General features: G+C 43.9%; 1 protein-coding gene across 13 annotated transcripts in view; it reads right to left on the bottom strand.

Annotated features, from left to right (window-relative positions):
- The window catches only part of RIMS1 (regulating synaptic membrane exocytosis 1), a 1,970,833-nt gene that overhangs the window by 1,910,694 nt on the left and 48,030 nt on the right, over positions 1-12,109 (bottom strand). The window lies entirely within an intron of this gene.

Raw genomic sequence — 12,109 nt, 5'->3', positions numbered from 1 at the left:
TCAGGGAGTAGAGCGCCTAACGTCTCAGTTTCACTGACCGTTCTTCTTTTAGGTGTATGGGATAGGATGTCTTTTGCTTTGTAGTGTCCTTGATTATTCGTTTCCAACATTTCCGTGTTCCCTTTGGCTTTTGATTCTTTTCCAAAAAGGTCACCCGAAGGTTGGATTTGTAAACACTGTGGAGGCCTTTTGAGTTGTATACTCAGATCGCTCAGCATTGCCGGGAGTGAAGACAGTTTAGCAATGATTGGGCCGCATCCGCATACACCTCTATCGCTCCTTTTTACGTCTTGCGCTTGACCAAGCTTATTTTAGAGAAGTGTGCTTAATGTGCCCAGCTTCCCATCGATGGCAACCACAAATACGGCTAATGTGTCTAGTAGCGTTAGTTGAGTGTCCATCTTGTCTGATTGGTAGTGAAGAGCCTCTATCAGGAGTTGTATTGTTTTTAACAGGCTGGGCCAAGCACTTTTGTGCTTGGTATGATTTGGAGTTTTTTCTTGTCTTCCTGGAGTTGTTGTGGCATTTTGAGCTCCCTTATGCACACCCAACCCCTCCGCCTGTTGTTCCCGGAGGCCATCGGTTGTCTTGATCAATTTATTTGCGGTCAGCCCACTACTGCTCTTGTCTTGGGAGTATGAAGCAATGAGGTCTTCCCATTCCTCCATTCCCAGGTATGAGTATATTTCTATCACCTCTGAGGAAGGAGTTGTTGGCCTGTCTGTTTTGTCAGTCTCTTGTGCATTATGTGGTATAGCTGGAGCTGCCAAAGAGAGTTCTCTGATACTCCTTTGCACTCACATCCTTGTTTTTGGTATCGCTGGAGTGCATTATTTTCTCTTGACTTCTTTGTTCACTGATCATTAATGCGTCGGTTGCAGTGCGCGTACCGATTGTTTTTTCTTCGCAAGGTGGACTGCTGATCCCAGCAGTATCGCAGGTGTCTATTTGGCGATCTTCTAATTTGTCTTCTGACAGCTCTTTTGCATCATTGGGCCTGTGTACTTGGATTAGGTTGGTTTCTATTACAACTTTCCTTCCAACTTTTTTCCCTATAGGTCTAGTATCCTCGGCCATCCAACTTTTGTTATGCTGAGGGGTTGATGTTTTTTTGCAGTGAATTTCCAGCTGTCGGGCTAGGGCTCTCCTTGATGGGGTTACTACTCTGTGCGCTGATAAACTGTAACGGCTGGAATGGTTCGAGAGGTGGCTGAAGGCCCAGCAATTCCTTGGTGTTTGAAAGTAAAGTGTCCCCCGCGTTGTTTAGGAAGTTGAACTTTGTGTAGATTTGTTAAGTTGTTAAGTCAATTAAGGAGCATACGCTCTATATTGCTGGCCTGGTTTTAGAAGGTGGCTCATCCCTGCTTCCATCAAGCGTCTTGGAGGTTTGTTTGCTTTTTTTTAATGCCTCCTTTACTCGTCGGACCTCGTCGGACGTGTCCTGATCTCATGCTGCGCTAGGCAGGCCATAGGTGTGCAAAATTCAAAGGTCCAGCAGACAGAAGTTGGCCTAGATGTTCCACAAATGTCCGCACTAGCGGTTATCTCCGTTTGCCCTTGCTGTTTTGCTTTAGCTGCCGCTGCTGTTTTCCAAGTGACCGCTGAGACCAAGGTTATCACAGGGAACTAGGAGGGGTGGGCCAGACTGCTGTCAGAAACTTGGAGGCTTCTCTGGGAGAGCACACTCTGCTCCGAGAATTAATTGAGTTATTTAGCAACTCCGGCCGCAGGATAGGATAAGGATAGGATAATCCAACGGCTCTGGCCGCGTTGGGGAGAGTCCCAGCCGATCCGGTCACGCCAGAAGCCGTCCATATGTCTATATGGCGGCTCCGGCCGTAAGGAGATGCCCAATGGCACCAGCCCAATGGAGAGAGGCAGGCAGCGGCTCCGGACGCGTTGGGGAGAGTCCCAGCGGATCCGGTCACGCCAGAAGCCGTCCATATGTCTATATGGCGGCTCCGGCCGTAAGGAGATGCCCAATGGCACCAGCCCAATGGAGAGAGTCAGGCAGCAGCTCCGGCCGCGCCAAGAAGACAGCCAACAGCTCTGGCCACGCCGGGAGCAACCAGCCCGGCCGCTTCAGCATCAGCAAGTGCCCCTACCTTGCCTGGCAGCTCGGGTCGCTCCGGTCGCGGAGAAAGTGCAGAGAGAAGTGCTACGGCGTTCCCCGGCGGCAGTTGCGGACCCACCGGCTCCCGGCTCACAGAGGCTCCCAGAGGCTCCTTCGAGGGAACGAGTGTCTCCGCTGTGCAGATCGGCAAATCGGCAAATCAACAGTTGGTTCTTGGTTTACTGAAATAGTGCAGGCTCCAGCTGGGAGCAGCGGAGAAAGCTGCTCGCGCTCCGGTATTTTGAATTAGTTCAGGTCTAGGTTTCCTGCCCTCCCAGATAAAGTTTCCATTCTGATTGCCTATTGCCTCTTGTGTTTAGGAATAGGCAAAGGTAGTATACCCATAATTAAATTGTATCATGGGGCCACTACCATTTTGACACTTTGGACCATACTCCATAAGGAAAGCTGTAGGGCAAACTGCCTACAGAAATCTAAAAGGTCTCCCTGATACTTCAAGTTGAAATGCACTCAGGTGAAACCTGTTCTCTCAACCACAGCCCTGGTAGTGCCTTTTAATAGAGACAGAACCTTATGTATGATCCAAATAATGTTATTACTATTAATCATTTGTAAAGCGCAACATTCACCTGGCAGGCATCTTGGTGCTATCAGCAATCAACAGTAGGTCTAAGGCTAAGGGGGAGGGGGGCAGTATTATTCTTTGTAAAGGAAGATGTACTCCTGGCCTAATTTATTTAGGAAGGAGCCAAGTTTTTAAGCTCTTCCTAAAACTAAGTAAATTTCCTTTTGTTCTGAGGGAGATAGGCAGCTTACTTCAGAATGGTGCCGCTTTAACTTGAAAGGCTCCCCCTCCTACCCTAGTTCTCTTAACCCTGGGTACACGAACAAGATTAGATGAAGACAATCTCAACTTCCTCGCAGGATTGTTTTAGGTACATTTATCCTATAGGAGTCTCTATCCTCAGCCATTTAGGGCTTTGTAGACTAGGCATGTGCTTAGTATTGCACTCTGTACAACCATCTTTCTTTCTGGTTGTGGGAGTAGAGGAACAATTTTCCTCAAGTTCGTTATAAGTCCATGACATGTAGCTACTGACCTGAACTTCCATGTAGAGTTTCATATCAATCTGTATTCCTAGATTTTTCACTGTTTGCAATGTAATTATATGTAATAATACCCCAAGAAGAATGCAGAAAAAAAATCCAATTAGACACATTTAACTGGGGGATCCCTGTTCTTGGATTCTTAAAGGTGAATGTGGTCTTGATAACTGTGATATTTTCCGACTGTCAAATGATTGCCGCTAAGAGTTCCAAGGCAATCAAAAACATGAGCGGCGACAGGGGGAATCCTGGTCGTGAATGGAGAGGTATGTAACAAAACACCCACACACAAAAACACATATACAATTTGGATTGTGGGGTTGGAATATTCCATTTCAACTTGTTGACAAAATCCATGAGCATACATGCACATTCCATAGTGTGAAAAACTGGAACCCCCGTTTGGCACGGTCAAATGCTTTTTCAGCATCTACAGAAACTGGTACAGTTTTGTGTGGGTCTTTGCTCATTTGCCAAGAGATTCTATCTTTCCTATAATTACCTAAAGTGTGGAAAAGTAAGCATGTTGCCATAAATATCTCCTTTCTGCTTATCACTGTTCGTCCACAAAAACAGAGCAAAAGAAGGAAAAGCCACAGAGCAATAATTGAAAGCCACATTTCAATTTCATTTTTAAAGAGCAGCTTTCATGATGCTCTGTGAGCTACCTTTACCCTTTGCTGCTGGCTCTCGCTTTGACATCAGAACTCAACTATGGATGAAGATCCCATGATGCAGAACTAGGGATTTAAAAGGGTAGTCTGCCCTTCGCCACCATCAACTGCAAAACAAATGTGAATGCAGGACCAAGTGTAAGTGAACTGAGCAAAGAGCATTCAGACTATGTAATGGGGGAGGGGAAGAAGAAAACACATACAGTCTGTGAGACAGCACCTCGGGGAGCCCACCTGTTTATATTATGCCCAGAGCACCATCGTTCGAAGAAAGGGACGAGGAGCAAATCCAGTACTGCACTGTGCAAACATGCATTTGGAATAAGAGAGAATAATATTACCAATCAACTTGCATTTTAATTAAAATTTGACGGGTAATGGGGTTTATCTCTGCCTCTCGGGGCCACCCCAGCTGTCGACTCCATATAAACCCACCATCTCATGCAAGACTCCAGTTTTTCTCCGAGCCTCGTTGTCGAAGTGGGTGGAAATCACATGGGGCACTTGTTTTCAGTTTGTGACTATCAAATCGTGACTGAGGTATCCATATCATATGTAGTCACGGTATTAAGAAACATTCGAATATCGTCCGATTCAGCAAGTTTTCTATTTCTCTCTTTAATAGTCACTAACATTGCAGCCAGCTCCAACAGTCCAGATCTCACTTTCTACTTGTGCAAGGTTGAACGTAGAGCCAGACTTTTTTCCTTTTCACTGAGGTTTAATTAGAGAAATCAGCTGAGGCAAGAATCTTCAACAGACAGAGAAGAGGATCATTCTGTTTCTTTGGCAATAGCTAGCATTTGCCCAGCTTACTGGTGGCATGGAAAGCAGATCATGATCCATCTAAAAGATTGTGGCTGAAAAAAAACCAGACCTAGAACAAATCCTGTGGGCTCTTGGAAATTTCATGGGGGTTCAATTCATGTTGGGAAGTTCTAGAATGAACGAAGTAAAAAGAAAAAACAAACATGTCACCTTTGTCCATGCTCTCTGGCATCTCCGTAAATTAAACGTTATTGACTCTGCTGCCATCCTTGATTTCATTTGATTTCTTTTAAAGATTGAAAACTTTGTGACCTTGGTCCAGTCATATGCCCAGCTCTTTCAGCTGATCGTTCAATGTAGTCAATCTTATTTCCACTGCTTCAATTTAGATTGACACGAGACCTAGTCAGAACAAAGTCTGAACCTCTATCACCAGAATATCCTTGAAGACAGAGTCAATGGTCATTTTTAATGGCAGTCAATTCATTCCTGAGCATATCCAGGGTGACAGGATTCAGGGTCAAACTCCCCAACCCCCAGGTTTCCAGTAGGTACTTCTATGAAAATCAGCGGTCTATGTGGTTTCTGCTTGACACAGAGGGAATGCAAACGATAAGAGCCAATAGAGCAGGGGCACACTTGGGAGAATAATACAGAGTATTGGCACCAATACAGCACAAGCAACCCTATCTGTGGCCTAGTCACTTACTGTTCATGAGTGACACTCTTCAATATCATCATGTGAGGTGATGGATGCCAATGGAGCCCTTCAGGTATGTTAGGTGCAACTGACATAGATATGATAGCTAATAGAAAACAAGCATCCCACAGCCCAATCATGGAACCAGATGAGCATATGAAGGAGAAATAGCTGGTCCAAAATATAGGCCCAGCATATGAAGGAGCAATACTGGTGCGAAAAATAAGCCCAGTATTCACCTAGAGCACTCACTAGTACATGATAGGGGACCCACTCTGGTCTCCTTTACCACTAAGGGGTCAAATTGTGTGGACCACATCAATACTTTTATTGGTGTTCAATGTCTATGTTAACATGGGACAACAAATAAAATAAATTGGGGGAAAGCTCTTTAGCCAGAATTCAAGCAATGGTATGTCAGCCAACCTCACTGGATTCACACATCGGGACGCCCACTATGACCTCAAACAGAGCCTGAATTTAAAGTGAAGTGATGAGTGGCAAGAGGAGATTGTATTCCTGTGTCAGGATCTTCACCTCGGTGGCTGGTACTGTTTACACACATATAGGAGACCAGCCCATAGCAAGCTCAACTGCTTCAAAACAGCCGCTGACTGAGCCACGGTGCTCGGCTTCTGTGTAAGGATCAGGAGGAGAGTCATCCTTCCAAGGCTCTCTATTCTTTCGAGGATGCCCCTCTTCAGGACCCGTATATCAAGAGGGGAGTTGTGAGTCACTTACAAGATGAATCAGGCAGCAGGGTAGAAAGCCATTGCTTTAGCCCAGCAGTTGGATCAGACCTGGGCCTCTCACTGTGTCATGCCACCAGCTCTGCCCCAGATGCATTAAGAACTGTAGCCATCAGCAAACAGGTTAGGGAGGATCTCTGAGTGATACGCAACCAAAGTGCGGCAACATAGGGCCTAGACGGCTGTTGATAAGGCAGACAAAATGGGCAGAACTGTTAGCAGGAGCAGAGCTGTAAAGATTGTTGTCCATCGTCAGAATACCAATGTGCCCTCCTCTACCATTGATATTTAAAAGCATATATAGTACCTAAATCATTCCACTGAACACACTGTAAACTCACTCCCAAATGAAATCTGCACATCTCATTTCCTATTGAGTTTTCCCTTTACCTTTGATATTCATTTTAGTTACAAAATGGTATGGATTGAGGGCAAGATGCTTTTGATTGTAGGGCTTTAAGTGGGAAGAAAGGAGTGGAGGGGGCTCCCTAAAATAAACAGGGCCTAAGAAGCATAGCTATGAATCTTTTTAATTAAGGGCATAGCTCAAAACATGTACACTAAAGTCCTATACTTCCAATAGCTTGTCACCCGATGAGTATTTCGGTGCCTGTCTGTGAGCTTTCTATTTTTTGCATCCAAACACACAACAACAGACATACACCCAAAACAACCACTTCTCAACTATTTATTGTGCCCCACTCTCGTCTGACTCAACCTCTACCATTGGTAATCCAACACCTATAGACATCGGCATTTTAGAAGTAACTGAAGCTATCAACCAAAGCTTATGCAATGAAGCGCCTGGCCCTGACGGGCTGCCAATAGACTTAATTAAATGGAACCCGGCTTTCTGGGCCCCTTTACTTCTGAATATTTTCAATAATTTGACTCCGGCAAAGATTCCAGATACGTGGGCCAGAAGCATAATAGTACCTATCTTCAAAAAAGGCGATAGGTCACTACTGTGTAACTATCGCCCCGTCTCCCTAATAGATAACCCCCTTAAAATTTTAGGTAGAGTTCTTTGTAACAAATTTTTAGAATGGACAGAGGCAACTAACATCCTGGACCCTTGTCAGCTGTGTTTCAGAAGTAAGGTGGGAACAAGAGAGCAATGCCTTAACCTGAATTTAATTATTAGCAAATATGCTATTGCTAAGAAATTCCCGGTCTATATGGCTTTTATGGATTTGTCCACAGCCTTTGACCTAGTTAACAGGTCAAAGCTGTGGGGAATTATTTTATCCAAGGGTCTGGATGAAACTCTGGTCAACTTTCTGGCTTACCTCCACAGCGACCTTAAGGCACAAGTAAGAATGGGGGTTGGAGGCGAGGTTTCAGGACTCATTAACATCGGCAGGGGGGTCAGACAAGGTTGTGTCCTGGCCCCCATGCTTTTTATTATATGCAGTCAGTCAGTCAAGCAAGCTTTATTCGACGATTGTCATAAAAGCAAACAGTACATACAAAATGGAAATTTAGGCATATAAAATAGAGTTTAAAATTTTACATATTTACATATAAAAACCCATAAATTCATTACACAGTTGAATCCATTAAAACTATGGAATTAAATAAGTATTCACATGGTTAAAAAATTTCTAGTTTCAGTACAGTGGTTATATATTAATCTTTGAGCATTCTACTTCTGATAACCCAGGCCCAGCCCAAGAATTTTGCCACGGCTATACAAACTGTCGCGTTGGTACAGGAACGGATAATACGTACTGCCACCGATCCCCGGTCGGTACCCATTAACCTGCACATTGGGCGAAGCCACATTGTCCGGGGTTCTATATATACTGGACATTCGAATAGCATGTGCCCTATAGTTTCCAGGCGAGCTGAACATGATGGACAAACAGCCTTAGCCCCCGGAGACCACCTACTAGTGAATGCCCCTACCGGTAGGCTCCCAATCCTCAGTTGAAAATATAATTTACGGTCAAGGGATTTTGAGATAACATCCCAAAATGCTTCCAGTTTCGGCGCATCCTTGATATCCAAGAACATACCGGTCAAGGACCCAGGGTCAATAGTCCTATGGGACATAGAGTCCACATACTGCCAATACAAGGTCTTTAGAATCTACTTAGGTGGGAACCTTGAGTTTGTAGGGTCCTCCCATAGATCTCGCAAACCCATGTTAGACAAGAGGTCCCGAATATACTCTAATCACTTGATCTTATGAAAGGTGTCACAGCGAAAAATATCAAGCTGGCCCCTTGCAAATATCTCAAGTTCCGGGGTGGTCCAGATCCTCCTCCAATATAAGACCGGACGAAAGGATGCTATGAGCGCTATTGGGGATATCCCTAGATCATAAAATAGTGGTTTCATGGGGGTACTCTGGGGTCATTTGATTAAATACCTTAAAAAAGAATTTTCAGAGATTGTCATCCCCCTGAGACTCTCATCCCCTCATTTCAACCCCATACAGGGCGGAGCTAACTGCTTTACCATTATAGACCGCCAATACCGGGGATATTGGCTTAGTAAATGACTTCTGATGTTCCAGGCACAAAGCTCCAGTTAACTGTCTGTGCCTTAGGGTGGCCAGTTTAATTTGTTGTTTCCAGGACAAATTGCGGTCAATACACACACCCAGATAAGTAAAGGCTTGAATCCTTTCCAGAGGAGGCAGATTCATGTGCACAGTGCCCTTAAAAGATTTCGAAGCATTAAAAGTCATAAACTTCGATTTCTGCACGTTTACTCATAAACCCGAGTGGTACAAAAGTCTTCAAAAAGTTTCAAGCCATTTTTAAGCCCGCTAGGAGTTTTTGAGACTAAAAGGCAATTGTCGGCAAGCATTAAAATAGGGACTTTTGCACCAGCAAAAATCGGTGCATCGATATTAGAATCAATTAAACTTTTTGCCACATCGTTAATATAAAGGGAAAATAGAGTTGGCGCCAGGACACAGCCCTGGCGGACGCCAGTTTCCACTGGGAACTGCGGCGTAACATTCCAAGGACTCCCCCATCTATCTGTGCGTAATTTTCCTCATGGAGGCTTTTTACCAGGAATTAAAGAGGCCCTGGCAGCCCTATGGCACTAAGGACTCTCCATAAAGTAGAGCGAGGAACCAGGTTAAATGCCGCTCTTAGATCTATAAAAGCGGCATATAAGCTTCCATGTCCAATCAGCACGGTCTTCCAGTACAGCATGGCAAAATGTAATACCTGGTCGACCGTGCTGATTGAAGTTCTAAACCCTGCCTGCAAGTGGGACAAGATCTTGTTGTTACATTCCCAATCAAGAATTTTATTTAGAACCAGCCTGCCGAATATTTTTGGGGAGGTATCAATCAGGCTGATTGGTCGATAATTAGCTGGCTGCGACTTGTCTCCCTTTTTAAAAACGGGTATAATCTCAGCCCCATTCCAAGAGCTTGGTATTGGGGCTCCCCTGGCAACAAAATTTGCCAGTAGGAGTATAATAACCCCAAGAATTCTGGTCTTGCAGGAAAAGATCTGCAGGTATACCATCAATACCTGGCGCCCTACCAGGAACCACTAGATCTAGAGCACACTGCACATCCTTCGGGGTAAAAAGATCTTCATTTAGGGACTCAAGCGGGACTTCCACTGTTAGTTGGAGGTCCTGGCCCTTGGCATATTGTGGCTGGAAATTTTCTACCCACTTTTCTTGAGTGACCCAATTCCGGGTTACCCTCCACTCCCCACTTGTAAACATTCCAAAATCTACGCGTGTCTTTACAGGATCCTGCGTTTTTAAGGTCATTCCACCTTTTCTCGTCCCAGGTACGCTTAGCTCTTAGGACTGCATTTTTATACTTCAGTCTGGCTGCCCTTATGTTCTTGATAGACTTGGTTTCAATCGTTTTTCCTAATTCAGAGCGGGCCTTCCTGCAATCACCAGAGTACCAACGTGGTACCTCCGGTGCGCGGGAACCTTTCCGCCTACAGGGCTTAACAAAGAGACTTTTAAGTTCACCAAAAAGAACCTCGTGGATCCTAGTTCCTTCTTGTAATCTCGAGGTATTATTATTGTCCCCTTCCGATATCAATAATAAATCTAATTTCGCCTGGGCAAGCTTAGTAGTTATAAATTCCAAATTCTCTTTATAAAGGGAGACTTTGTGCCATCGGACATGGCGCAAATCGTTTGATATCACAGTATCATGGGGGGGTATGGGAGCCATCACAACCCCAGGATGATCACAAGATTCCCAGTATGTGAGATTCATAGACAAGGGATTGTGGTCCCTCTCAACCCTATCTGTGATCATCATGTCCAAAAGGTATTTCCACAGGCCCAGGTTGAGCAGAATATAGTCTATTCTGCTCTTACGGATGCCACTTCTAAATGTGTGTGTCCCAACCTTATCGCCTGCGGTCCTACCATTTACTGCTCTTAGGCCTTTGTTTAGGCAGATAGAATTCATTTGCACCACTATGTCAGACCATTTAGTAACCGGTTCTAGATCCAGTTTGGGAATCCCCCATTCTCTATCCTCCTCCTCCGACACATTCCAGCTTCCCTTCATAAGAGGCTCAAAATTTACATTAAAATCCCCCCCAACAATTGCATTGTAAGGAGAACAACGACTTTCCAGTGAATTTTCCAAAAGCACAAGGACCTCTGATTTTCTACCACCCGTGCTTCTCGCATAGATATTGTAGACATAAACTGGTACAAGATTTGGAAACTTAAGTCTTAGGACCTGAAGATCTCTATGATTAGTGGGAATAATTTTTACTACTGTCCCCAGGTCCTGTCTTAGCCAGATAATTAGTCCTCCAAATGGTCTCCCCCTCCCTTCCTTTTTTTTTAGAAATATTTTTATTTGAGCAAGTTCACAAATGTGCAGTTCATAAAAAATAGACAAAGTAATGCTAAAAAAGACAGTTCATTACTTCAATCGTTCCCAAAGATCAAATTACATAATCAAAATCATAATTCATTTTAGATTTTATCACGGTCATGCCCAATTACTCTCCCAAAAAAAAAAAAATACAAAGAATACAAAAGTATTGATATATAATACATTCCTACACCGTCTCGTCTTTAGAGGCTACGAATTTCTTTGGTTATCAAACCAGGTGGCGACAGGGGCCCATATCTGAGCCCCGAGGGCTCTTGATTTTTTCCCTCTGGTTTTATAAATTGCAGTCTCCTGCTTGTAAATTCCTAGTAGTCTGCTTAGCCACCCTTGGAAAGTAGGAGCGTCTGAATCTTTCCACCGCACTGCCAAAATGATTCTAAATACAGCTGTCCCACCAAACAAAGACATTGCTTCATTATTACTGTACCCTAAAGAGTCATCATAACCCAGAACAAAAAGTGTTGATGATGTTCTTAATTCGTGTCCAAATATTTCAGCCCAGTATTCGGACATCCCTTTTTTAATCGTATCTAGCTTAGGGCAATCAGCTAGCTTATGTATAAGATTAGCTGGGCCAAGAGAGCATCTCGGGCACTGATCGCTTACTCTTTTGCCCCAGGTAAATAGTTTTGCAGGGGTAAAGTAGAGATCATAAATTGTTTTATAAATTTGTGCCTTTAAGTTGGAAGCTAGAAACAACTTCGATGATAACATCAGAGACAGGTCTACATCGATGTTTGGGTTATTTAACTTAGTGGCCTAGCTTTTTTCGATTTGTTCTAGATCATCAGGTTGGTTATTCATAAATAATTCATAGATGTTACCTATCCTGGTTGTCCGTTTACCGATTAATTCTAAAATTGGAACAGCCTTTAGTTCTATACTAGGTACCAACTGTCCAAGGGTAGTGTAAACTTGTATGAATTTCAAATAATCAGTGCGGGGATTTGGTATTTTCCGCATAGTTCTTCAAAAGATGGTACAGAGTCCCGACCAAGGAAATCTCCTACTTTCACTACCCCTAGACTCTCCCATCTCCTAGAGGTACTATCATTAAGTTGGGCCGGGATAATTGAGCTATACCAAAGAGGAGTGTACTTGGTGTATTTTGGTATTATCAAGTACTTAGTGGTGTTCTTCCAGATTCTCCATGCATCCGTGATGGTCTTAAATTTAATCTTT

The sequence above is a fragment of the Lissotriton vulgaris genome, chromosome 6 (assembly GCF_964263255.1).
Source record: "Lissotriton vulgaris chromosome 6, aLisVul1.2, whole genome shotgun sequence".
Taxonomy (NCBI): Eukaryota; Metazoa; Chordata; class Amphibia; order Caudata; family Salamandridae; genus Lissotriton; species Lissotriton vulgaris.
This window is presented reverse-complemented; position numbering and strand designations above follow the sequence as displayed.